General features: G+C 46.3%; 1 long non-coding RNA gene across 1 annotated transcript in view; it reads left to right on the forward strand.

Annotated features, from left to right (window-relative positions):
- Positions 1 to 4,297: 4,297 nt before the first annotated feature.
- LOC141573099 (uncharacterized) overlaps positions 4,298 to 26,688 on the forward strand; it is a 67,202-nt gene continuing 44,811 nt past the window's right edge. Inside the window, exons 1-2 of the long non-coding RNA XR_012498661.1 lie at positions 4,298 to 4,565; positions 7,044 to 7,155. This is a non-coding gene — a long non-coding RNA (uncharacterized LOC141573099). The remainder of the gene's footprint in view (positions 4,566 to 7,043; positions 7,156 to 26,688) is intronic.

Raw genomic sequence — 26,688 nt, forward strand, 5'->3', positions numbered from 1 at the left:
TTTTAAAACTAAATTGGCTGTTATTCCAAGACGAGAATCAGTTAGGTGTTCAGGACTAACCATACGTAAACATGCAGGGGTTTTTGTTTTTCCTTCTTATGTTAAGAGAGACTGGATTATCACCTCTAACCAGAAAGGTTTGGTTTTAGGGAGAGGACAGCCTGCTGAATTCGAAGAATGCAAAATGAAAAAGTTTATGTAGACCGCCTGCCTAACTGGTGAAGAACTACTACTTCTAGAAACAGGTTCTCATAGTTACCATTTTAAAATTCTGTATATTGTGATGAGTCATCTTTGTTCTACCACTCTAGTGAAAACGTTCACAAGTCTTCATCCCTGTCATGCCTAAACTTTTACCTGAATCTGATAGAGGACCTGTGCAACTTGACTGGGTCTTTTGATTGTTGACTCCAGGCTTTTTGAGCGTATTGAGGGCTGTTTTTTCTGTATGGCCTGTGGATTTCTGAGAGCTGCTATATATGATTGGTCGGTCATGATACATACAACGTTCAGGAAGGCATATCCTGTAAGGAAAGGCCAGTTTATAAACCGCACGAGCAATGGCTAGTTATATAATTGAAGTAACTCGTTGACCGCTGTCTTTCTAATTAAATGGGATTGGCCAAGTCAGCACTAATGCCGGTGAGCAGTTTGGGCACTGTGTGGTAGAGTTTTACTGCCGCCTAGTGGAATGAGATCTAATTGTTTCTTTATCAAGATCACAAGTAACAAGGAAGGTTGATAATGGACATATGGCTTATTTCTGTGCAGCTCAGTTTGTAGTCTCGGAAGCTGAGGAGAGCAGACTCCTGCCTCTCAGACTCATTAGCTTGGTGTTACTAGCACCTTCACATTCTGACTCCCTGCACCTTTCATGCCTTTTATCCACTTGGAGAAGCTGACCTAGAAATGTGGAGGTCAGACTATATACTAGGTGAGCAAGAAGAAAGCAAAGAGGGCCGCGGGTCTGATGGTGCAGCGAGGGCAGTGTTGACTTAGCGAGTTGTCTATGTCACCATCTCCAAACCGGGTCCTGTGACCTTGGGAAAATATTTTCAGGTCTGTATCCATCATTGTAATTGTACAAGAAGATGTATGCATGTACTGCTGTATTAATGTGAACATTATGAAACAACATTTTAAAGAACGGGGGAAAAAGTTTAGCACTCTTCTCAAGCCCCAGTGGATTACCTAGCACATTTCACTTTGGAAGCCGTTCATCTAAGTAATACACAGATTTGTTCATACTCAGTTATTGGTGAATCCCTCAGTTCGTCCTGGGGATTAGGACGAACTACTTGATTGGTATCCTACTTGTCTGGAAAAATTGTGGTCTGCCACTCCAGTGAACTGAAATCTTTTCTAGTGAAAAGCTTGCACAGGTAAGCAAAAATGGGTGTACTTCATTCTTCATTCAGGATATTTTCCTGCTCCTTTTGCAGCAATGGTAACTATCCATGTATGGGACACTTGCTCCGTCCCGGACAGTAAGCTGGATAGTTGATGTGCATTATCTTCATTTAATCCTCAGTAGATACCATCTCATCCGTTTACATAACTATCCATGTATGGGACACTTGCTCCGTCCCGGACAGTAAGCTAGACAGTTGATGTGCATTATCTTCATTTAATCCTCAGTAGATACCATCTCATCCGTTTGCAGAGTACAAACAGGTTTGGGGAGGTTTGTTTAGTGACTTGTCCGATAGGTCGTGGGTGACTGGTGGGGTGCAGTTTGAACCAGGCTTGGGGACACCAGGGCTTGTGTGCTTCAGTCTTAGCTATACGCCTACCTGCTGTGTGCTAGAAAACACTGAACACTAGTCACCTAGGTTCAAATCCCAGCTCTGGGAATTCGGCACGTGGCTTTTCTGAACATTTGTTTCTTGAGCCATGAAATAGAGCCTCCCTTGCCGGATTGGATGAAGATTACATTCTGACTGCAGATGTGAAGGTGACTGGACTCGAGAAGTTATCCTTGAATGTTAATGGAAGTGATGATGCCGGGGCGATTACAGATTAAGAATACTGTTTTTCTCCAGTTTTAGGTACGATGACTCGTTTTCAGGTAGTTCGATAGGTCTCTAGACCTGCTGCTTTGTACACAGAGAGCCTGTTGGAGTTATTAAATGAACTGTTTCAACCGTGGAAATGTACATTTGGTGAAGAGTGAGTTTTTTATGCTGCTAGTAATGGGAGTTATGAAATATGTCGTTCTTTGCAAGTAATGCTGAGATGGTTTTTCAAAGTATCTCCCCTCTCATGGAAACATTGCTGCTTTTCAAGCAAACTTGGTTCCCATGATTTGGGATTAGTCCATAGAATGTTCAAAGTTTAGTGTCAGCTGTTTTCAGCAAAAAATAGGGGCTGACAATTTCCTGTGTTCTTTAGAAGCCTTTCAGAGCTTCACAGGAAGAATGAAGACTATTCTTGGCTTGAACGTTTGCCCCATGGGGTGCTGGGCTCAGCCAAACAGCCTTGTATTAGCAAAGGAAGGTCAAGTGAAAGGAGACCTTGTTCTGTGGCAGGCTCTCAAAGGGGAGCTTGAAACCACATTGGCCACACAGAACCACTGTTTTAGATGCCGCGTTTGTGGACCTGCCGAAATCTAATGCCATTCAGGCTTTTGGACATCCTTTGGGATGGGGAGAGGGAGCTTTTGACACCTCTGAGAATGGAGATCTGTGAAGATGTGGCATAAGATGGGACTGCCAGAGGGGGTGGGTAAGACACTGCCAACAAATGTCTTTTTCCTCTCTTCAGAGGGGGGTGGGGGGCCGGGGGTTCTGCTTAGCTTCCTAGCTTCCAGGTATGTCGCAAGGAGCAGCAGTTCACCCTGGATATTTACAAGGAAACAGCCGACCACGGAATCCTCATGGGTGAGGGTTTGGCTCATCCAAGTGTGGGCTACTGAACTAACTTGGCTTAGCAGGGACTTTTTTTCCCTCTTTTATTTTGTTGTCTTTGAATTTCACTGGTCTCTTTCATATTTAAATATATGCTCCACTTGACTGCAGGCGCAGAAAAGTTCCCTGTGTCTTGGATAAACCAGTAATTTAAGCAACTTGGCAAATGGTGGGTGAAGTGCTGGGTGCCCTGGCACAGACCCTCGTGTTACTGTGAGCTTTCCCCCTTTAGACTTTTCAGAATCAGGGAATGTATGTTTCATCTGGTTGGAGTCAGGAACTGTTGATTTTTTTCCTAGGGATAAATCGCACATGTGCCTTACACGAATCTGGCTTACTTTCAAAACAACAAAAAAGCAAACATGTTGTAATTAACATTTCAGGAACATAGTTCTTTCACACAGACACCAAAATAAAGTCCTCATTAGACCTTCAGGTTGCAGGGTACAGGTGCCAAGATCTCAAATTGGCATTTCCTCTCTCGAGCCTCCATTTGTGCCTAATTAGACCCCATGTCTCAGGCGCTTGGAAAATGGAGTTGAGGCCACTGAGGCCACCCCCTGTGGTCTCCATTCAGGTGGGATTGGCCCAGGTATATAATCTGTGTCCTGAAGAGAAGATGACTTTCTTCCAACTTGTGCTGTGAGGACTGATGGACTCATCCAAACAGATGCGAACATTTGGACGGTATTCAAACTGGGAAAGATACCCGTTTATCAAGGGAGAGAACAGAATCAGACAAGTGCAGAAGCAAGCATCTGTTGAGCGCCTGCTGTGTGCTAAATACAGAGTTCACACCAATTCTCAGAGCAGAATGCTACGAAGTGGCTGTTACAACCCCATTTGGAAAACAAGCAGACTAAAATTGCACTGTATGATTAAATGGCGTTTGTATTAAGTATCCATTGCTGCATGCAAAGCAACAAATGCCCCCTAACCTTAGTAACATTTAAACTGTAATAATGGCATTTGTTCGTTTCTACTGGAATCAGCTGGGTGATTGTGGCTGGGGCTGCAGTCATGTGAGTGACTGGGGCTGGGTGCCTGCGTCACTCAGGTCACTGGCAAGCTGATGTCTGGAGGCCCCAGTCGTTTGCTACATGCCCCTCCGTAGGGCTGCTTGAGTGTACTTGTGATGCAGTGGCTGGCTTTCTCCCAGAACAAGTGATCCCAGAGAGCAAGGTGCAAGCCACAGGGTCTTTTATGACCTCACTTTGGAAGTCACAATATTCCCACAATATGCTGTTTATTGTTTATGCAGCAGGGTACTGTTCAACGTGGGAGACGGCTGTACAAGAGCTGGAGTGCCAGGAGGTTGGCTGCTATCACAGTTTCTCCATTTTATGGTTAGTTTTTCAGGTGTATAAATAATGCTGCAGTGGACATTTCTGTACTCATCTTTCCCAAATATGCAAGAGTTCCAGTAGGCTTGTGTAGCAACATGAACAAAGCCAGTGAATGTGTGGCTTTTAGGTTCATAAGCCTCTGGCAAGGCTTCTGGATGGCATCGTGCAGTGTTGAATCCCCTGTCCCCTCCCTGCTCAGACCAGATGTCTCCACAGGCCCAACCCACAGCCTTCGTTAACTCCAGGCATACGTCTGCACAGTCTTGACCAGAGCAGAGAGTGGCATCTCTCCCCAGCCTTTGAAAAACCTCAGGTAAGAACTGCAGCAGGTCCACTGTGGTGGGTGGCACAGACATGATCACTGAGAGAAAAACACTGAGCCAGACAGCACCCTGCTGCCCCGAAAACTTGTCTCTCCCTCGGGGTTATGGGTACATGAGATGCTAACTGCAGCCAGCTTGGGCCTCTGAATCAGTTTCACTCACCCAGTCCACACTCCAGCTGGAAGCTTAATAGGGTGGCCATCCTGGGGGTTTGCCTGGCCCACAACCCTCTTCCCCACAAGCAGGCAGCCCCTGAACTTTGTTCCTCGTGAGACTGCACCCCCTCCCTCCCAACTGCACCCCCTCCCTCCCAACTGCCTGCCCTGGATGTGGGTTTACCTGGTCCCTACTCTGGGGGTCACGGGTGCACCCGCAGCTCGTATCCCAGCACCCCTACCCCCCAGGGCTGGCTTTCTGCTGGCACCCCCAGCAGATCGTCAACCCCTCACTTAGATTTTTCATGAACTTTTTTCTCATTTTTAATTTTGGCCAAAAGTACTTTTTTTCTGAACCATTTTGGAGTCATTTGCAGCTCTGTGCCCCTTATAGTAAACCCTTAGGTGTGTTGTTTCCTAGGAACAAGGAAATTGTCAATAGCAGTACAATAGTCAAAATAGGAAGTTTAATGAACTTTTAATAAAGTTTAACATTTATACTCTTTGCTGCCTTATCTTCAAACATATATACATATATATAGAATATATATACATTCATCTTTATATACATTGTACTTTGCTTTGTGGTCCAAAGCCCCCAATTCTGGCTGATGTGCTTGCATTTCCCTTCAGATAAATTTAAAGAGGATCACCTCATGTCCATGGCCTGGCCCCTTGGTGCCAATAAGCCCTGTGGGTTGATTGGTTGGAATCAGTGGCACAGTTGACACCAGAGTCTAGGGTCCAGGCTCCTAGCTCACTTCTCTCTACTCCCAGTGGGGCAAACGCATTCCTCGTCTCCCTCCCTCCGCCATGCCCGCCCCACGTGAAGCACATAGGTGCCTGACGCTCCTGCCCTCCGGGGGCCCGTGGCCTCTGAAAGAAACAGGCACGAAACACCCTGAAGGGACACAGTGCAGGGCTACAGTTGAAGAAAATGGTGGGGTCAACATTTGTTCTATGAGTGCCTCAGGCTGAGACCCACAGGCTCCCCTCCCCCATGTCCTAGGCGGCGCAGGCCCTGGCCTCAGCCCTAGCTGTACCCCGCCCCACGCTAAGACTTCTCTTTGCAGCCGGGTGAAAGGAGAAGCCCGCCGCCACCTCCCGCAGAACGAAAGCCGAAGGCGGTGGCGGGGGCCTAGCCCAGCAGGCTGGTGAAGGTGGGCTCTCCCGCGCCCCCTGGCGGCTGTGGACGGCCGCGCAGGCCGGGCTCCCCACGCAAGTGGCCCGCTGGGCGGCGACCGGGCGCCGTGCCTGCTTCATCATTCTCCGGCTCCCATCTCTTGGGGTCCAGCGGGGGCTGGGATCTGTGGAGCCCCTGCCTTATTTCCCTGGGCCGCCATTCGAGCGTCCGCAGTAGGCTGTGGCCATTGGGACAGAAGGTGGCAGCATCCCCTACGGGCTGTGATACCCCCCTCACCCCACGCTCTGGGAGGTAGTTTTCCTGGGGGCTTCCCGAGCGCTGGCCACCCCTGGATTCCACACCACTCAAAAGTCGGATTTTATTTTGCTTCAGAAATACTTCAGGATCTTCTATTTTTATTCAGGGAAAAGTTTTAAGAATGTAACAAATAATTTTGACTTTTGAAACAGAACATTGCAATCAAACATACAGAAAACATTAAACGTTGGACGGTTCTTCCAAAAGTTAAACAGAATGGTCATATGACCCAGTAATTCCACTTTGGGCGTTTACCCAAAAGCAGAAACAGGGACTTGACCACCAATATTTGCACGTCCGCGTTCACAGCAGCATTTTTCACAATAGCCAAAAGGTAGAAGCAACACAAGTACCCAAGGACATATGAATGGAGAAAGGAAGTACGATACAGACACACAACGGAATATTACTCATCACTTCAGCCTGTGAAAGGAAGGAAATTCTGACCCATGCTACCTACCATGCATGAGGCTGAGGGCCTTCCCGGACACAAAAGGACACATGCTATGAAATCTCTGGGATAGGCAAATACTGGGGACAGAAAGACAAGCGGTTACTAGGTCCTGGGAGTCGCTGCTTAATGTTTCTGTACAGGGTACAGAGTTTCTGTTTGGGGTGTTAACATATCCCCTGGGAGGGGCAGGCAGAATGTGCTAGAATAATCCAGCAAGGCCAAGCTCGCTTATTGACTCGTCCTTAGCTTTAACCAGAGAAGGGCGTTGCAGATGGTACCGTTTCCTAACAGGCATCAGGTTATAACCGTCCGTGCATTCCAGAGTATTTACACACATCTCACCCACGTGCATCAGGTAGGTGCCAGTTCTGGCTCCACTCCGTGGGCCTAAGCAAGTCTCCTGACTTTTCTTTTTAAGTCTCACATCCCTCGTTTGGAGAATGGAGACTGTTATCTCCACCTCGCAGCATCATTGTGAAGATAAAATGAGATTGCTTCTATCAAGCGCCTCGCAGAGCGTCTGGAACACAGTAAGAGCTCAGTATATATCGGTGTAGCAGGGTGCTGGGGGACAGATTGAGAAATTTTGGTGGTTTAGTTTTGTGGATGTTTTGTTTAAGTAATTCTGTTTATCCTTGTGGAGTGGGGGCAGAGTGGGCTTATGGCTGATTGGGAAAAAATGAAAGGTACTATTCTCCTTCCAAAGAACCAGCCTTTAATATTCGTAAGCTGTTGACCCGCCTTCCATGCAGAAAACCTTTGTGGTTTTAAGGCTGATGCCTTATCATGGCACAAAGAGGCAGAAGGAATGTGTTGTGTTTTGTAGGCATGAAAGGGGGACAGTGCCCTGAGCCTGCCGTCTGTCTCCCAGGAACAAGGAAGAATGAGTGGTCGGCTCACCTGTGAGAGGGCGGATGGCTGGCCCTGAGCAGACCCGCGGGGAGGGGAGGGCATGGAGTTGTCCTGGAGGTCCCCTCCTTGGCCGGGCCCTGCCAGAGGAAGGGAGGAGGCCAGTGAGTGTGAGGCCGCAGCACTGCCCCTATGAGGACACCAGGAGGACCATGAAGGGCTGTGTGACCCCCACTCCCACCGGAATGTTGTGGGATCCAAAGGAGGAGTCCTAAAATGGCTGATTTTAAATACCACCGTCTTAGCAGGTGGTTCCTATTAAATCAGGAGGAGGCAATCTGATGTTATTTGCACCTCGAGGTGACTAATTCCTTGCGAGTGAAATGCCAAGATAACATAGCGAACATGTGCTTGGGTCTTGGAATCTCAGCAAATCAGGACCAGACGGAACTACTGAAGTGAGTTTTTCATCCTGTAGTTTTGGTTTTCTTGACTCCCAAGTCAAGAGAGGGCCACTTGCCCTGGCAGTGATGGCTGGGTCCTTTGGCTGGGAGAATGTCTCTGAGGAGGCCATGCAAAGAGGTGAGAAAAGATAAAAATGACAGGCATTAGCCAGGGAGGTTCCGTCACAGCCGCCATCAGACCCGCAGGCAGTGCCACCAGGCTTTCGGGAATTCCCTGGGTGCACAGAGAGCTTTCTGGGCTTGCATCTGCCCGTCTGTTCATTCTTGGTATCCAGTATTGACTCATTCAGACCGTGGTACCTGGGTGGACTCATAGGGACTCACCCAGCAAGTTTTCAGGTTCCAATAAACAAATATACAAAGGAATATTATGTGTGATAAAAAGGAATGAAGTACTGATACATGCTACAACGTGGATGAACCTTGAAAATGTCTCAACAAAGAGGCCAGTCACCAAAGACCTTACATTGTACGATTTTATTACATGAAATGTCCCAAAGAAGCAAATCTATAGAGACAGAAAGCAGACCAGTGGTTGCCGGGCCCTGAGAGGTGGGGGAGGGGGCCACAGGTGGCACAGGACAGGGATGTGATAGCTAAAGTGCGCAGGCTTCTTTGTGAAGAGAGGAAAATGTTCTAAATTGCCATGTGGTGGCACAGCTCTGGATATACTAAAAAGCACTGCGTTGTAGATTTTAAGTGGGTGAATTGTAAGGTATGTGAATTGTATCTCAAGTCATTACTTAGGGACTAATTGAAAAAATTAGGAGCTAATTACGTAGAAACGAGCCCATACTTTGAAAAAATAATCCACAGCAGAATTCCCTTAACTATCAAACTTAACAGGTGCACTTGAAAATACATACGGTTCAGCTCACACATATTGAAGGCAGGAATTGCTATAAGAAGTGTGAGATATGTGTGGTAAGTTCACTCATCTGTTATCCAGAGCACCTGTGGAAAAGGTATTGCTTCTTGACTTTGGTCAACAACCACGTATGAAAACAAAATGAAAAAGGTACAGTCATGTATACTCTTTCATGAATATCTCCCAGGAGTGCCACATCCTCTAAGAAAAGAATTTCAGGGGTTAGTATATATGTAAACAAACGGTTTCTTGTGATCTTTTCAATGTGCTCCCCAAGCTGGATCCATTCTCTGGTTGCACCCTTCTTCCCTGCAAGCCTTGAGCAGGCCACCGAGAGTGGGCGGACACCCCAGTCCTGGGGACAAGTGAAATTAAACAAGGGACCTGGCCTGAGGGTTTCCCCCAACATTCAGTCACTCCCAGGCCACCCCACGTCTCCCCTGAGACTCTGACAGAAAGTTGCCAAGTCTGAGTAAACACGAACTGAGTATCTTGGCACAGAAATGTAGGGAAGAGGTGAGCCGCAGGGTTCGGCCTGCCTTCAGAGTCCAACACAACAAATTCATGGCCCAGGAGTGTTTTGTTTGGAAGAAAGAGATCGCATGTTCTCTGTGATGGTCCAGAGGGGCAAGGTAGGGGACAAGCCAGGGAGACCCAGTAGTCATCATTGTCCCCTGGTTTGTCAGCATATCCGCTCAGGGAACACAGGGCCCCAGCACTGATGTAGTTTTAGCTCCAAATAATGGCGGTCAAAGAGGACACCTTTACAACACAGAGACTTCTCGTCCTCATCTACAGGACTAGATGTTTTGCTTGTTTGTTTGTATTTTTAGAAAGAGGAGCAAAATTGTTCATTTCTCCTTAACTTTAAATCGCTTTTTCAATCCTGGCTTGCTAGCAGATGCATTTTCATGAGACTGTTAAATATATTCATATATAGCACATGTATCTGATATTTTCCACCCACTGAGTGACTTTTTCTCTCCTGGGCACTGAAGAATTCAGAGTAACACTTTAGAGGGGAGATGAAATTCTGAATCCCAGATTGATCTGTATTCAGACTAAGGCAACCGTGACAAGTCCCTCAGTATAATTAATGTTTTCTGCACCTAAGAGGAATCAAGAGACCTGAATTCTTAGTCTCCATCCCCCATGTCCAAGTACCCACAACCCGAAACTCAGTTTCCTCATCCATACAATGGGGATGATCATCCTGGCCATCCATCCTGACAGGTTTTGGGAAGATGCAGTGAAGTTAAAAAAAGAAAAAAAAAGCTCACGGAGGAATTCATAGTTAGGAAAAGTGCCAGGGTAGCAGGAAACAAAAAATGGGGACAGTATCTGACAGGGGGTTGTGTATAGCCCCCCTTTTGGGGACAGTAGCAAATGATGGAGGACCATGGAAATAACACTGGCCTTGCAGTTACAAGACTTGGATTTAAATCATGGTTTTGAATTTAGTCTGTGAACTTGAACTAATTACTGTAACTTTTATAAGCGTTTGTAACCTCCTCTGTACAGGGGGGTTAATAGTACCAGATCTGCCTGCCTTACAGGGATGATACAAACATCAAACCAGAGAGTGAAATCAGAGAAGTAACACGCTCTGAGTTTTCCCCCTTTTGGAAATGTTCAGTCCTGCGTGCCAAGTAGGTTCAAGGCGCTGCTAAGTTACACTCCTGCTCTGAACTTGAAAACATGGAGTCCAGGCTCTGGTCATACTAGTGTTGTGGGATTTCATCTCAGGACATGGGCATTTTACATCCAGCCAGGTGGGGGAGGAGACGCAGACAAGGAAGGAAACAGCATCAGTCTACAACATTTTCTGTTCCCCTCCAACTTCCAGGAATTCAAGAAAGCAATCGGAATGTTCCAGAAGTTCCCACTGCCTTGTTCTACTAGAGCAGGTCGTGTCAGTAGTGATTGTTCCATGGCATGGTGGACAAATTGATATTTAATATAATCGTTTCTTTTTATTTTAAGAGTCTTACAAGGGAACATTAAACAAATATAACACATACAAAAATCATACAGAAAAGAAAGAGTAGTGTGTGCCTCTTGGATGTGGATTTGAAGACCACACGCGCCTTTCCTGCTGCGTGTGATATCAGTAATACCCTGCTTAAATCATGGCATGTGGCTGTAGAAACAAGCTTAAAGGATTTTGACACTGCACAGGATGATGGCTCTCGGTTACTTGGCAGCTGGTCATCAGGATGATTATTTTCCTGCCCTGCTTCCATCTCATTTTCCCAGCCAGTGCTCTCAGTTAACGTATCCATCAAAGTAGAGGAAGGGAGAAAAGATGAAAAAATATGTACATGTTACAAGCACTACCTCCAATAAGAGTTAGATAAGGTAAAGCGATTGAAATCATTGAATACTATCTGTAAATGTCAATTATTGATGTTACCCAGGGCTCCCATTGTGACAGAAAATGCCCATTGTGACAGGAAGCTTCACCCTGTCTTTAATCTTACGCAATTCTAGAGGAACGAGGCTTTCACAGTGCACAGCAGGGATGGCTAATGGGCCCTGTGAACCAGCCAGGAGTCAGTCTATTGCCCTATTAATGATTTTGACTTCGTTTTGTTCTGGGCTTGAATTAATAATTTACGCATCATCATTGACTGAAACTGGCCAGTCCTCCAACGCACAGCTCACACATAAATGTCTGTTCCACAGGGTCCCCAGGCCCGCTCTGTGCTCTCACTGCTTCCTAGGAGACTCAAAGAGCCCGGATCCATACTCTGCCTTCAGAGACTGGCTTTGGGGTCTAGTTTTGGTGACTGATTGTTCTGTGACTAATGGACTTAATCGTTGGTTTTTCGGACTCTGGATTTTGGTGACCTCTACGATAGGCGTTGTGAGATTTTCTTTGTCAATCCTAGTTTGCACAGCTTCCTTACAGATTCAGCCCACTTTCCTTCTCCCTCTTTTTCTCCACCAGCTGGTAGAAAGGGGCCTAACCCATGATGTTTTTGTGATAAACCAGGTACTATCTCATTATGCCTAACGAAAAGATGTGTGTTTAGTTCCTGTGGTGTAACCCAGATAGAGACTGGGGTCTCAGAACCTCTTGATATGCTTGATTCAAACCTTTCCCACTGATGGTTGAAATCCAAAGCCTTGGCAAGATTCCTCTGAATTCCCAACTTTTCTTCATGGTCAACTTCCCAGCTGAATTCGTTTCTTTGCCAAGTTTTGTTCTCCTCTCTACGTCTTGTGGCTGTTCTTCATTTCTGTGGTGCCTGTGACCCAAACCAAGAACACAGCATTTTTTCCTGCTTTCTCAGTCCCTCTAACGCAACAGTGAAAACAAATGGTTGCCTCAGCAGAATTTTGCTGCAACTGTTTGATATCTGTTTGTACTGAGGGATTCTCACTGCAGCACTCCACGGCACCCCCAAATCTTTCTCTCTTTTTGACTCCTTGCTCTTCCCTTTCCCTGTCCTTTTCTCCTCAGGAACAAATAACCAACATTTATAACAGCTTCACTCAGCTTTCTTTCTTTCTTTTTTTTTTTTTTTTTTTTAAAGCTTTCTGCATGTGTCTTTAGAGTCTCACTTTCTGACCCAAACAGAGACAGCTTTTCTGTGGGGAAGCAGAGCACTGACTAGCAGGAAGTATGAGGGAGCCTCAGGCCCCAGGGAGAGGCTTTTCCTGAGACCTGTGCAGTATACAATTGCTAAGATAATAATATTTTCATCTTGTTGCAAGGAGGGCGAATGGGAACCTGGGTCAAAGAGTAAAATCGGTAGCTCTTGGCGAGTCTCCAGGCTCATTAATGTGGTTCTGGGAACTGGAAGCTGGAAAAGTATCCCATTCTTTAAATATCTTTGGCATCTGCACCCTTCTTTCCATCCTCATTCTTACTGTCTTAGCATAGCCCCCCATTGTCTTTTTTACTGAAATGTAATTCACATGCTATACATTCACCCCTTTAAAGTGTGACCCACAACTCAGTGGTTTGTATTAGGTCTGTGCAAAAGTAATTGTGGTTTTTGCAAAATTTTTTGGTTTTAACCTTTTAAACACAATTACTTTTGCACCAACCTAACAGTATAGTCACAAAGTTTAGTATATTTGTAGCGTCGGTGTGTTTTGCTTGGATGGTCCCAGCAGCCTCCTGCGTGCATTTCCTTGTGTACTTTTCTAGGTTTTGCTTCCAACTTCAGCTGGTCAGAGCTCTTGGAAACACAGATCTGATCCTGTTCCTTTCCTCCCTCACGACCCTGTTACACTGCCCCCCACCCCCCCACCAGCGCACAGTATCATGTCTGAATTCCCAGCATGCACACTCGCTGCTGCCTTCCCAGCCGGCCCCTCCCGCTGCCCCACAGGGCCCTGGGCTCTGGCCTTAGTGAACCCCTTGCAGTTTGGAGGTGAAACGTGGGCTGGTTGTAACTGCTCTGCAGAGCTGAAGGACCCTCCTGTGCTGTCCGGCCCCTACTCTCCCCCAGGCTCCCCTCAGGACAGCAGCTGATGAAGCCCCTCTGCTGCCTCGCATGCACCCGCGATTGGTTGTGTCCTCCGCCCAGGAGAGTGCTGGCAGTGCCAACCCAGCCACATGCCGCCACCTTGCCCTTGTGCTTGCAGTGTCAGCGGGCACCAGTTCCCCAGTGGCACTTACTGCAGAGGGAGCCGAGGGAGCTCTCTGAGCTGCTCCCCAAGCCTGGAGAGGAGGCACGGGCTCCAGGGCACCCAGGAGGGAAGGGGGCACCGAGCCTGGTGAGAGCTCCGCTGACAGCCCTGTAAACATCCTTCCCCTTCATCGCCGACAGCTGGCCCTTCTCATTGATGCTGATGAGTTGAAGGGTCACAGCGCCAGTGTCTGGGTGTTTCCTTTGCATATTTATGCCCCTTGGACTGGCAGCCCCACTTTGGAACATCGTAGCCATTGTGTCCTGTTCAGTAGGGGGCAGTGTGGCAGTGTGAGGGCCCCCAGCTGACGGTCCTCACTGCATCCCAAGTCCCCTTAAACCTCAAGCTCATCATCTTGCCGCTTCCATCCAGTGGAACAACTACCTTTTGGGAGCTAGGACTTGCCTGGGGGAAAGCAAAGCTTGATTAAGTGCTGGAAAACAACATGCTTAATGAACATTAGTTTGTTGAATTCCAGACAGTTCAACAAAGGAAAATCTCACGGTTTCAAACATTCAATTTCATTGTTTTACAATGAATCACTGAATTGATTGCAGTATTGCGTTAAAAAAGTCTTAATTGATAATTATTTATTATTTTGAACTGAAAAATATTATTATCCCAAAGAGCTTCATCCTACGTAAGAGGGAACGCTCAGCCTCCCAAGTGTTGCCCAGAGGTACCAGTGGGATGTTCATAGGATCTTAATGACCCGTGGTTATTTACATGCTTATCATTATTTATTATTGCAACTACACTAGCCAGTCATGTGCCATAACTGAATGCAACTGCAGCCTTTCTAATTGCTATTGCTAAATATATAGGCCACCCTGTGCTACGCAAGGAGCACGTCTCATCACCATGGTAATCAGGCAACTTAGTCTCGGAACACATTCCTTAGCAGCCTATGCCTACCAGGGCCAGAGGAAGCCAGTGATGCCGCGAGTCTGGCAAAGGAGTGGTCCCATCCCCCAGGCCCTGATTGTGAGAATTGACTGGCCTGCACTCTGCCCTTCGGCCAAAGGAAGTCAGTGTTTGGAAAACATCCTTGTAGCACCAAACTTACGCGTTTTCATGCACGAGAACTGATTCAGGAAAAAGGCAGCTAAGAGAAGGAGACTCTAAAGGTGATAGCTGCGAATCTGGAGTAAGTCAGAGGGTGCAGGATTCACCAGGGGCATCCCGGCCGGGCAGGCTCGGTGGGAATAGAACGAATCTCAGAAGTACCCTCAGGAATCCCGTTTTGGGAGATTCTTTCTGTAAGGATGGAGCTAGAAGAAAAAAAAATGTAGGTGCCTCAAGAAAGCCTCTTGCTTCTAAGGAAATTGTGAGATAAGTAATTCCCCTAAGATTTCCTTAATGCAAAGGCCATTGGGGGAGTGACAGACAGAAAGCTGGTGGGCGTGGGCAGCTGGCAGGGACTGTCCCACTTGCAATGTCCGTAGCTTTCTCTCTCCAGGCTCATTCATCTCTCTAGCCATCATCACCAAGGCAGTCCCCTAAGTTTCATTTGTGTGCCTCTGGGCCTGCCACCTTCTCTCCACCGTTCAGAATCTTATGTTTATTTTATATATAATGTCCAGGGTTTTTATTTGTACTTAATGGAAAGATAAGGGAAGCACACACCTGCTCCATCTTCCCAGAGACAGAAGTCCCACTCTGCAGCTTTTTGCATCTGGCTTCTTTCACTCAGCTTAATGTATCTAAGATTTCACAATTCAATGAGTTTTGAAGTATAAATTGTGTAATCTCTATTTATAAAAAACAACCCATGATATAAAACATTCCCATCACCTCAGAAAATTCTTTTTAGGATATATGAATTTTTTTTAAATGCTAATCTGATTATTCTCCCTGTGAGGCCAGCTTCCAAGATGACCCCAAATGGTCCCCACATCTTGATATTCTTACTCTGTGTAACACCCTCCCTTGGGTATGCACTGGATTTAGTGACTAACCTCTGGCCAATAAAATAGGGTAGAAATGATGGCTTGTCACTTCTAAGGTTGGGTCATAAAAGACTGCAGCTTCCATTTTTGGCACACTTTCTCTCAGATTACTCAGGGAGAGGTCAGCTGACACTTCCTGGGGACACTTGGGGAATCTAGTGGAGAGGCCCATGGGGCAAGGGCCTGAAGCCTTAAGGCAACAACCAGGTGCGTGAGCCTGTTTGGAAGTGGATCCCTCAGAGCTGTCAGGCACTGCAGGCCTGGCCAAGAGCTTGACTGTAGCCTCATGAGTCTCTCACGTGTGAGTGCACGTGTGTGAGTGCACGTGTGCATGTGTGCCCATGTGTATGTGCACATGTCTGTGCATGTGTGTGTGTGAGTGCACGTGTGTGAGTGCATGTGTGTATGTGTGTCCATGTCTGTGCGTGTGTGTGCGTGTGTGCACTTCTCCACCCAACCCCACGCTCCCACCGACCACGTGGAGAAGGCCAGACGAGCATGTGCTTGTACCGGCTCTTGAGTGTCTACCCACCATAACCAGGTGCGTGGAGGGAGCTCAGTGCCTGTGGAGGAGGTGACACGTACTGGTTTGCTCAGGGCACGCCGTCTATATATCTGCTATCCTGTCATGATTATTAATAGGGCCGCTTTCACTCTCAAAAGTGTCTCATCATTTGGTAAGATAAATGATATAGAATCTTGTGTCTCGCTGCCGGGCTCATCAGCCTGAACATTTGCACTGTTTCCTTGAATTCTGGGAATTCTCAGATCTACTGTATTCTTAGAAAGGTTGGCAGAAAGCACGAGGATTTCCGTGGCCTCATTATGCCTCCTAACTGGTTTTCTTTAAAATCCAGGGAAATGGTTATAAATATTCCATGCAGTTCCGCGGCTCTCAGACTCTGCTTCCGAAGGACTCTGATGGGGGAGTCCCGCAGGACGGTGGTGGCTGTGTCCCATGTCACAAGAAATTACGCGTCAGTGGATAGAATGGATTCAAATTCAGCACCTTTGGTAGCTGATGCTTGTCAGCTGCCAATAAACAAATACACTTACGTATTTTTAATGAGGTGAGAATACCTTCATTCCTGAAACATGGTTATACTCTCATTTGGTAAAATTATTTGTACTTTCTGTGCTAGAATTTAACATATCAGCATGTCATAATGCTCCATATTAAATTGATATCTAACATTTGCTGAGTCCTACTCCATGCCAGGCAGGTGCTAAGTGAGTGACACACGTAACCTATTTCCTCCTTGCAGTAACCGCATAGATTATGGAGGAGGTACCGGGGCTTTAGGGAGGGAGAACACTTATTCCAGGTCTCCTGACTCCTGCATGTTCTGCCACCTAAACTAGTCTGAAATCCTCTTTGAAATGTCCTAAATTGTCATTATAGTCAAGAGTTCCATCACTTGACTTTGCCCTTAGGCCATGATCCCATAGCAATTAGAGAAGTGTCATGAAGCTGTAGTGACATCACCTGAACTTTCTTTTTGACTCTGAAAGGACCTCTTCTTTTGCTATAGTTTGTTTTGTTTTTTTCCCTTTTAACAGACGAGGCTAATAAATCTGGAAAATCTGAGGCCATATCATATTATCTATGCTGGTGCTGCTTTGCCCGGGGACCTCTCCAAGCCGTGGGCTCGTCACACTTTGTGCTGTCACGCTCCTTAGAGCTTCACTTCTTCCAGACCCGGCTTTCCTTGCCTCAGCCTCTCTCCATTTCTTAGCTCGCCTGAGGAGGGCACTTGAGGACTGTTGTAATCTGGTACATAATAGGTGCTCAATAAACGTGGGTTTTAAGAATGAATGTGTTAAGTGAAGGAAGCAATGACGCCACATCACTTTCACCAAGACTGTGAGATGGAATCCAGCAGAAATGGCTGCATTTTGCCAAAGCCCTTGCTATGAGTTTCTGGGTTACGGTCAGGAAATTGCATCTCTGTGCTCTCAGGTTAATTAAACATGGAAGACTGACTGGTTGTGTAATAGCTTCCCCTTGGTCCTATGACCTCACCAAGTCATGGCACCGCTTCCTGTGGCCTTTGGAAGGTTGGGAGAGAAACATTACCTGTCTGGGCTTTGCCAGCTGAGCTTGCCCTTCATGGTCTGGTTGCCTCTAAAGTCACCACAGAGCCTTTCACTGCTGTGTGAGGACAGACATGCCACTCTGTACTTACTATTAAGGGACCTGGCATGTCGTTGTCCCCAGTAGGCAGAGTGCCATCTTGCCCCAGCCCCACTCACCTTCACATTTGTCCTGTTCACACCGGGCAGCCAGACTATGTTTCTGCTGTTTCTGTTTCAGTGATTGGCAGCAGGCCGCCTGAGCCTGGAAGACCTGTCCTGCCTCCTGGCTGTCGGCGGGAGGACACAGAGAGGTGGCTGACCCTGCTGAGATGCTTTTCTTGTTCACACAGGGAGTGTATTTACTGCCAAAAGTTCCGAAGGCCTCTGTGTCCCCCTGTGGTGACAGAGCCTGGATGCACTTTGAGTTCCACTGCTCCACTTTCCTGGAAAGCTCTCTGCTTTCTCTCCAGCACTACGTCTCATTTCTTTTTCAGCTCCAGACAGATCACAGTGGGTGAGAAGGCCTTCTCCGATCCCAAACCAGACCATAGGTCATTTTCTTTGTATGATTTTTAAAATAATGTTTGCTTTTAAAAACAATGATTACTATATATATTCCATGGAAGGAAATCGAGAAATACAGGAAACAAAGTAAAATCCTCCAACACTGCTCTGAGCTACCAACATCAGTTAGCATTTTGCTGTGGCTACGTCTAGTCTTTTTTTTTTTTTTTTCCAATTTGCTGTATTGATTATTGGGAGGGAGGAAGAACTCCGAATAGCATTATACCAGCTTGAATGTTTAACTATTCATTTTTACGCTTCCCCCATTATTTTTTTTTTAATTTTGTAGTAATTTTAGATTTACAGAAAAGTGGCAAAGGTAGTAAATACACCCTTTATCCAGCTACCCCTCTTACATAACCATGGCACATTTGTCAAAACTGAGAAATTCACAGTGGTGCGATACTAGTCACTAAACTACAGATTTTATTAGGATTTTACCAGTTTGCGCATGTGTGTTCTTTTTCTATTCGAGAATCACATCCAGGACACTCATTGTTCATGTTTCCTCAATCTTCTCCAATCTGAAAGTTTCTCAGTCTTTCCCGGTTTCTCATGATCTGGGCACCTGTGAAGAGTACCGATGAGGCATTTTGTAGACTGTCCCTCGATTTAGGTTTGATATTTTTCTCATGATTAGATTTCAGTGATGGATTTGAGGGAAGGATGCCACAGAGGCGAGCCTACTGCCCTTCTTGCTTCATACCAAGGGGTCTTTTTGTCTTCGTGAATGTGTATGTTCATATCGTTTTATTTGACAAAAATAGAACATCTTCCCATACCGTGTTTCCCTGAAAATAAGACTCAGCCGGACAATCAGCTCGAATGCATCTTTTGGAGCAAAAATTAATATGAGACCCGGTCTTATTTTACCATAATATAAGACAGGGTGTAATATAATATAATATAACATAATATAATATAATAATACTGGGTCTCATATTAATTTTTGCTCCAAAAGACACATGTATTGTCTGTCTTATTTTCGGGAAAACATGGTATCATTATGGGTCCCTCTACTGCAGGGATGGAAAGTAATTCATCGGTTATGACAGTGCTCCAACCCCGAGAAGACCTCAGAGCCCCTCTAACACCGTTCTCTGGGCAGCTTACTTCAGAAGGCCTGAATGCTGAAACGTTTCCCCAGTTCTGTTCTACGTCATTTTTAAACGCTGCAAAGTAGGTTACAGAATGGTTGTACCCTGATGTGTTTTACTAATCCTTCATTTGGGTCTCTATAGATTTTTTCCCTTCTTCTTCTTTTTTCATTTTTTAAAGGAAAAATTCCTAGTACTATTATTGTTGGGTCAAAATAAACAAATATTTTTAAGGTTTTTGAGGTGTGTTTTAAAAGTGGCCCCAGAGTCTTTTCATAGATTCGTGTCTCCAAAGGCAATGAAAATGTTGTTTTCCTAAAACTGCGTCAACATTTACTATTATAATGAAGAACAACAAATAGAAAACTATCATTTGACAGTTAATACCTTTTTCTTGTTTTTATTTGTACTCCATCAATTACTACAGAAATTGAACTTTGTTTTATAGATTTATTGGTGATTTATATTTAATACATTTTACACTACATGTGACCTTTGTCCATTGGGAGATGTTAGCTGTGTCTTCATGATTTTTGAGAGCCCATTATAAATCAAAACTATCAATCATGTGTCATATTTGTTGCAAATGCTTCCAATCAGAAGTTTGTCTTTAAATTGTATTTATAGAGGTTTTAGCATACAGAAGTTTTAAAGATTTATTTAGTGAGGACCTAAGTTCAGCATTTCTCCAAATAATTAACTAAGCATCTCAGCCTTATTTATTGAACAAACTTCTCTTTCTTCAGTGATTTAAATACTATGTTTGTTTGATATTTAATTCTCCTATAACTTGAGTTTTCTTTCACTGGCAACTATTTTGTCCTATGAAATTATGTATCAAATTCTTCACTTTTACTTTCTTACATCTTTAGCATAGCTTTGTAATACAATTTAATATTATGTATTTAGAACAAGGTCTTTTCATTATTTTTGTTTTAAAATAACCCTAGCTATTTAAATGATAATTGTTTCTTTCTGATGAATTTTAGGATCATTTAGACAAGTTTAAAAAAAAATCCCACCAGAATATTTATTATATTCACATGAAGTGTACAATGTGGGTTACTTGTGGGGAAGTTTGCTAGCCTTACCATAGTTAATCTGTTTATTCAGTTACATGGTGTTTCATTTTACTGGCATATTTTATATCCTTTGGGGAATAATTTTGCTTTTTTTCTGAGTTTTTTATGTCTCCGATTCACTAATCAAATTTTAGCTGCCCAAATCAAACCATAATGTGAGGAAGGAAACTTTCCAGCAGAATGGTCTTGAACTATATCAACAGGGCTGGAGATAAGGAGAAAAATGACCAAAAGATCTTGTCAAAGGAAAGGAAATTTGCGTAAGGAAAAGCAGTTTTAGAAAGGCTTTGTGACAGAGTGTGGCAAGCAGGTTTCTGGGAGCCAGACAGACTCCAGCCCAGTTCTCAGATGCTCCAGTCACTTAGTCTGAGATCTAACCCTCGGGGCCTTGGCACCTTTATTGTGAAGTGTAATATTCCATTGTATATATGAGGATGGACAATTAAATTCACAAGCTCATCCTAGAGAAAGTGCTACGTACCTCACTGCTGAATATCACTATGGTCACCTTTGAAGTACTCCCCTTGGGAAGCTATGCACCGATGCCAGCACCTAGTCCACCCTTCAAAGCAATTTTGGAACTCTTTTTCTGGAATGGCCATCAGAGCTGTCGTCATATTACCCTTGGTGTTCTGAATGTCATCAAAATGTCTTCCTTTCAATATTTACTTTATCTTTGGGTAAAGAAAGATGTCATTGAGGGCCAGATCAGATGAGTAGGGAGGGTGTTCCAATGCAGTTATTTGTTTCATGTCCAAAAACTTCCTCACAGACAGTGCCGTGTGAGCTGGTGCATTGTCGTGATGCAAGAGCCATGAATTGTTGGCAAAAAGTTCAGGACATTTGTGTCTTTTTCACACAGCCTTTTCAGCACTTCCAAATAGTAAACTTGGTTAATTGTTTGTCCACTTGGTACAAATTCGTAATGATTAACCCCTCTGATAAAAAATAAATAAAAATGTTCGCGAATTTAATTGTCAGACCGCGTATGTACCACATCTTCTTTATGCAGTTGTCTGTTTATGGGCGCTTGGGTTGCTTCCGTATCCTGGCTATTGTAAAGACAAAATTATCTCAAGCTGGTTAAGAGTAGAAGGAGAGAGAGAACATATCTCCATCATGGAGAGATGGATGGGACCAGGCACTTAAACCCTGCTTGGCAAAGGAACCTGACAGAGGTGCAGATCAAAGGACAGCATAGCTCTTCTTGGAATTGAGGGGGTTGTATCAGGGAAAGTCACACAGATGTTTGAGGGGTACATCAAGAAGAGTATGAGTTTCAGGAGGGGTAGAATCCATCCCATGGGCCAACTATAATGACTCTAGAATCCCTCTCTGTGAATTTAAAGACCACGGTTTTAGCCACCAAACCACGCTACTGCTCTTACCGAAAAATCACTTTTTCCAAATTTTACTAACTACATCCTGACCTTGGGTCTCAGACCACAGAACCCATTGGACCTCACAATGGTGATGGTGAAAAATGACTGGATTCTAAATTCAATAGATTGTTATTGTCCATCTTACACGTTGGAAGTGACAAAATAGCTGAGACGTCTGTCTTTATTTCTCAAGGAATGAAACTAGAATTTGAAAGAGACGTATAATGACTTTATAAGGAAGCCCGTCTCTCTCTTCACAAGGCATCGTCTGCCTCATTGCATGGGAGCAGCGCTGCTTAGGGACAGTTTGCAGATCTCCCACCCTCCCTTATTATCCAGACAGAGCCCTTCTCTGAACTGAGCTGCTGAGTATTCCAGACTACTACCGGGGGAAGTGTGTTCTGATGAGTGGAGAAAGAGAGGGCAAATCACATTTGAAGTGCAGCTATCAAAAAGCCATCCGTCCATCCCCCATCCATATATTTATTCATGATCCTTTTGGATTCTCAGATTTTCCGATTAACCACTTGGCAGCTTGCCTGTCAATGCTTCAGCGAGACTCTGCTCAGTCTCCAACCTATAAATAAAAGCAGAGTCCGTTCCCTGCCAATGCACTGCCGGGACACCGGCCAGGTGCCTAGGGGTGGGAATGTTATTAAACGCTCGATAAATATTTGTTGAATCTTGAATAAATTCACCTCCTGAAAACTGCTCAGAGATAGTGAATGGACAGAGGGAAGGGAGAGAAAGAACCCTTCTCTTCCCCTAGGCGATTGATTTGGGTGTTATCTTAGAAATAGACATGCCTATTAGCATGTGCTCAGAGCTGAATGGAAATCCATCCATTAACCCAAATAAAATGTACCATATTCCATAGCTCTTTTTGCTATCCTTGGGTTGGGTTTGTAGGGGTTTTAAAATAATGTATCTACGAAACTGAAAGTTAGAGAATCTCCGAAATGATCTAAGATCCATCTGAACCAGGAGAAGATGTGGTCTTGACCCTCAAGGGGGACGTGTGAGCAATGCTGAATCATCCCCGAATATACCGTGGTAGAGAAATCCAGTCCTGTGGTTGTTCGGAGAAATGAAAATGAAATCATTTTTGGCCAGAGGTGGTGATGAAAGTATTTATACAGGGGGTAGGCATTCATTTAGTCACTGTTTTTTGGGGGAAATATTTGTGAACACCACCCCAGCCAAGCAGTGATATTGGGATGAGTGGAATTCAGTTCTTGATTCCAAAGAGCTCCCAGCACTGGAAGAGCAGACGAGACAGCCTACACTTCCGGTACGCGTGGATGCTGTTCTGTGTGACATGTGCTTTTTTGGGAGAGGGGCCCAACTGAGCTGGCTGGAGGGACCATAGGAGAGGCTTTCTGGAGGCAGGCTCTCTGCACCTGAGTCTTGAAGAATGAATCAGACAAAGATGGTGGAGGGTAGTTCCAGGCAGAAGGAGCAGCATGAAAGGGCTTTGGGAAGAGAAAGTGGTTTGGTGTTGCTGCAGTGAGAGAGCTCAGGGATGAGGCCGTAACAGCTGGAAGGGCTTTGCAGACTTTGCTGCAGGAGCCACCAACCAGAGGCTGGAGGCAGAAGTCCTGTGAAGACCCTGATGGTGAAAAGCGTCGAGTCTTTGACAGTGAGAACAAGTGAGACAGGTGGAGAGACCTGTGGATATGCTGGGTGTCAGTAAGAGTCTGAAGTAGGAGTTTTCCATGTGTTTGTGGGCATAGTAAGGAGGCTGTAGTAGCTGGACGGGGTAGTGACTAATGCCAGATGCCACAGGCAATGAAGGGGCTGAGATTTCCCTCCGTGCAAGCTAATGCGCGTGGCTGCCATAGTTGCGTGAATGCTGACAGAAGACACGAGACTCCTGAGTTAGGGAGCAAAGACTTCACTATTCACTGCACTCGCCGGGTCTGGAGTGCCAGCAGAGTCATATCAGTTCCCTGAGCCCCAAGGCCCGCAGGGGCCATGCACGTGGGTCTAGATAGACACCCCACACACAGGGGTTTACACACAGGAAGCAACATTGGGCCTGGGAGCCCACCAATTTACAGCAGCCTGTTCTTTGTCTGGGAGAAAGATGTGATCTCCTCCCTCAGGGGTGCTTGCTGCCAACACAACCTGGAGCCACAGCCTGGGACGAGCTGCAGAAGACGAAGGCCTCGGTGAGATGTGGAGGAGTGCCGGAGGCCCTTGGAGACGTGTCTCCCAACACTGAAAAGGATGCTTTACGTCCAATGTTGGAGGGCCTTGAATCCAAGATAAGCAACTTGGAATTTATCCTCTAGGCAAAAGAAAACCACTGAAACTATTTTGGACTAAGAAAGGACTATTACATGGGGCATTTAAGCTAGAAATGGGTGTGAGGCTGGGGCTCCATACGTTTCTGGGCATTCCTTCCGCAGAGAGGTAAGATCTTCCTCCCACCCCTCCCTGAAAATTGAGCAGGTTCGGTGATGGGTACAGGGGGAGTAACACCTGGACTTGAAAACTGGAGGCTTCCATGTCCCCATCCTTGGGACTCTCCCTGGGAGCCCTGAGCTGTGTAAGAAGACAGCTGCTCTGAGATTGCCATGCTGGAAGGGCCCATCTGAGTACTCCAGCTTCCAGGCAACCCTGCTACAATGCCAGGCTGTGGGGGAAGCTGTCTTAGACCCTCCAGACCAGCCGACGTGTCAGCAGTGACTCCCTGAGTGACCTAAGGCAACAGCACATGCAGCAGAAGACTCACCCAGCTGGGCCTTGCTCAAATGCGCAATCTTAAGATGTAATAAAATGGTTGTTATTTGAAACCACTGAGTTTTACAGCAGTTGTTATGCTGCAGGTGAGATTGGAGGCAAGGAGCCCAGCAGGGAGGAGGCAATCGGGGCTTGCCTTAGAAAGCCGCATGGAAGCTAGAGTCCTTAAGAGGGTACAATGGAGGTGCTTCCTAAGGCAGGCCCTGCTCGTCTCCTCTGGATCTAGCATTGCCTCATTCTTGGACTCACAGCTGACTCTAACGCAGGGTCCTGTGCTCGGGCTCTGGGTGGCTTTATGATTAAGGGACACTGGGATCCACCGGCTGACCCACGAGGGTTCATGCAGCCTGGCGCTAACTTTTCCTTCCAACTTAGGTCCCATGAGCTCCCACACTGAACACCTGCTGCTCCCCACATACAGCCCGTTTGCCCCTTCCTGCTGCCCAGCCGTGCCCATGCTGAGCTCCTGGATGTGCTTCTGCCACGGCCGTCTCTATCTGGATAAACCCTGAGTTATCATACCAGACCTATCTTGAGTGCTGCTTGTCCAAGCAGGCCTGGCAGCCTTCCTGGGCAGTGTGGCAGGGGTTAAGAGCCTGAGTCTGGAGTAACATGGATTTGAGTTCAACTCCCAGCTCTTAACCCTCTCTACCTGCATGACCTTGGGCTTCTGGATTAACCTCTCTGAGCCTTGGTTTTCTCATACACAGAATGGATACTTTAGTAGAGTTTTTGAGAGGATTACATGGGTCATATTTATAAAGTTTATAAAAGGCTTGGCACAAAAGCTGGTATTCAGTGAGAGCTCAGTAAGCATTAGTTGCTAGAGTTATTATACACACACGCCAGCATTTCAGGGCCTCTCTTCTTCTGTGATTCTTACACCTGTACCTGGTGCCCTTGTGGCTGCAGCACCAGGTTCTGCCTCTGCCCAGCCTTCCAGTGGAGCCTCCTCCCCCAGGGGCATCCCCCCCATGCCCAGCGGATGAGTGACCCTGTGGTATGAAAGTCTGGCCTCTCTGTGTCATGGTGGAGTCAACTGTGTGCTGCCATTCTTGCTCCAGATAACCCCGTGGGAAGACAGAAGCAAGACGCCAGCTGAGCGCACACCCTCGCCTTGCCCTTCCTCCCTCACGCCCTGTGTCTTGAGAGTGCTTCCCTGATAAATCAGGTGCCCTGAACCCCTGCCTCAGGCTCTTGACAGCTTCTTGGGAACATGGCTGAGGACTGACTTCTTCTTGATTCAGGCTGCCCCTCAGACACTCTCTGTCAATCCTGGCTCCATGCTGTGCAGCCCAGCGGGGCAACTCTTGCTCCCAGCCTAGGCTCCAGTCTAGCATGGGAAGCGGAATCAGATTCCTGCTGGAACACAAGAGGCGTTTAGCTAATGCTTAACTCATGAAGCGCCCTAAGCCCTCATCTGACTTCTCAGGGCCACATGTGTACGTCACCCATGACCCATTCTGCGCTGTGAAGTTGCTTCTCTGGACTGACTGATTTCTGTCTCATCCGGCCATGAGCACCCGGGGGCAGGACATGCTGGTGTCTGCATCCTCATCGTGCAGCCCAGGCCTGCACACAGGAGGTGTTCAGGACGTACTGGAGGAGTTACATTTACTTGGAATGAAAGCCGTTTACAGCCAGGATCACCAAAGAAAGCAGACAGTACATGGCCAAAGAGAAGAGTCCTGCAGGGACCCCCGAGAGGGGACTGCCTGGTAAGATGGAGGTGACTGGCCGTGGCGGGTGCCAGACAGCGCTGCGGGCGCTCCATAGATTCCCATTTAATTCCTGAAACCAAATTCTTGTCTCCATCTTACTGATGAGGTCATCAAAGCTCAGAAAATGAAGGTACTTGACCAATACAAAGTGTGAAAGGGGTAGAGTCAGATTTCTAGCCCTTGTCTCGCTGTTCTCTCTCCACTGCCACGGGGTTTTCACTAATAATACCCTGAAGAGTTTGGAATCGCTTTTCCAGGAATCAGGCATCGGAGGCAGACAGCCTGGGCGGCTGGATGGGGGTGGACGCGGAGTTTGGCCATGAATCCTCTTTGTTGGGAAGGAATCTTTATCTGGGAGGATGACAGAGTCAGGAGCTTCTCAGCGCTGCTCTGAGGAGAGACCCCGGCTGGATGCCTGATTCGCTCAGACCTCCTGGCTCAGGGCAGGCAGGAGGCCTGGGTGCAGAGCTGTGTGACTCTCATGGGGCAATGTTTCTCATCACTGGAGGGAGTGGGGTGGCTGTGGAGGTTTCTTCCAGCTCTGAGGGCCTGATTCTCAATCAGTGAAAGGTCTGACGTTTCCCATCCCTCTTTGCTCCTCTCTGTGTAAATCCTGGGCCCA

Source organism: Rhinolophus sinicus, linkage group LG09 (assembly GCF_036562045.2).
Source record: "Rhinolophus sinicus isolate RSC01 linkage group LG09, ASM3656204v1, whole genome shotgun sequence".
Taxonomy (NCBI): domain Eukaryota; kingdom Metazoa; phylum Chordata; class Mammalia; order Chiroptera; family Rhinolophidae; genus Rhinolophus; species Rhinolophus sinicus.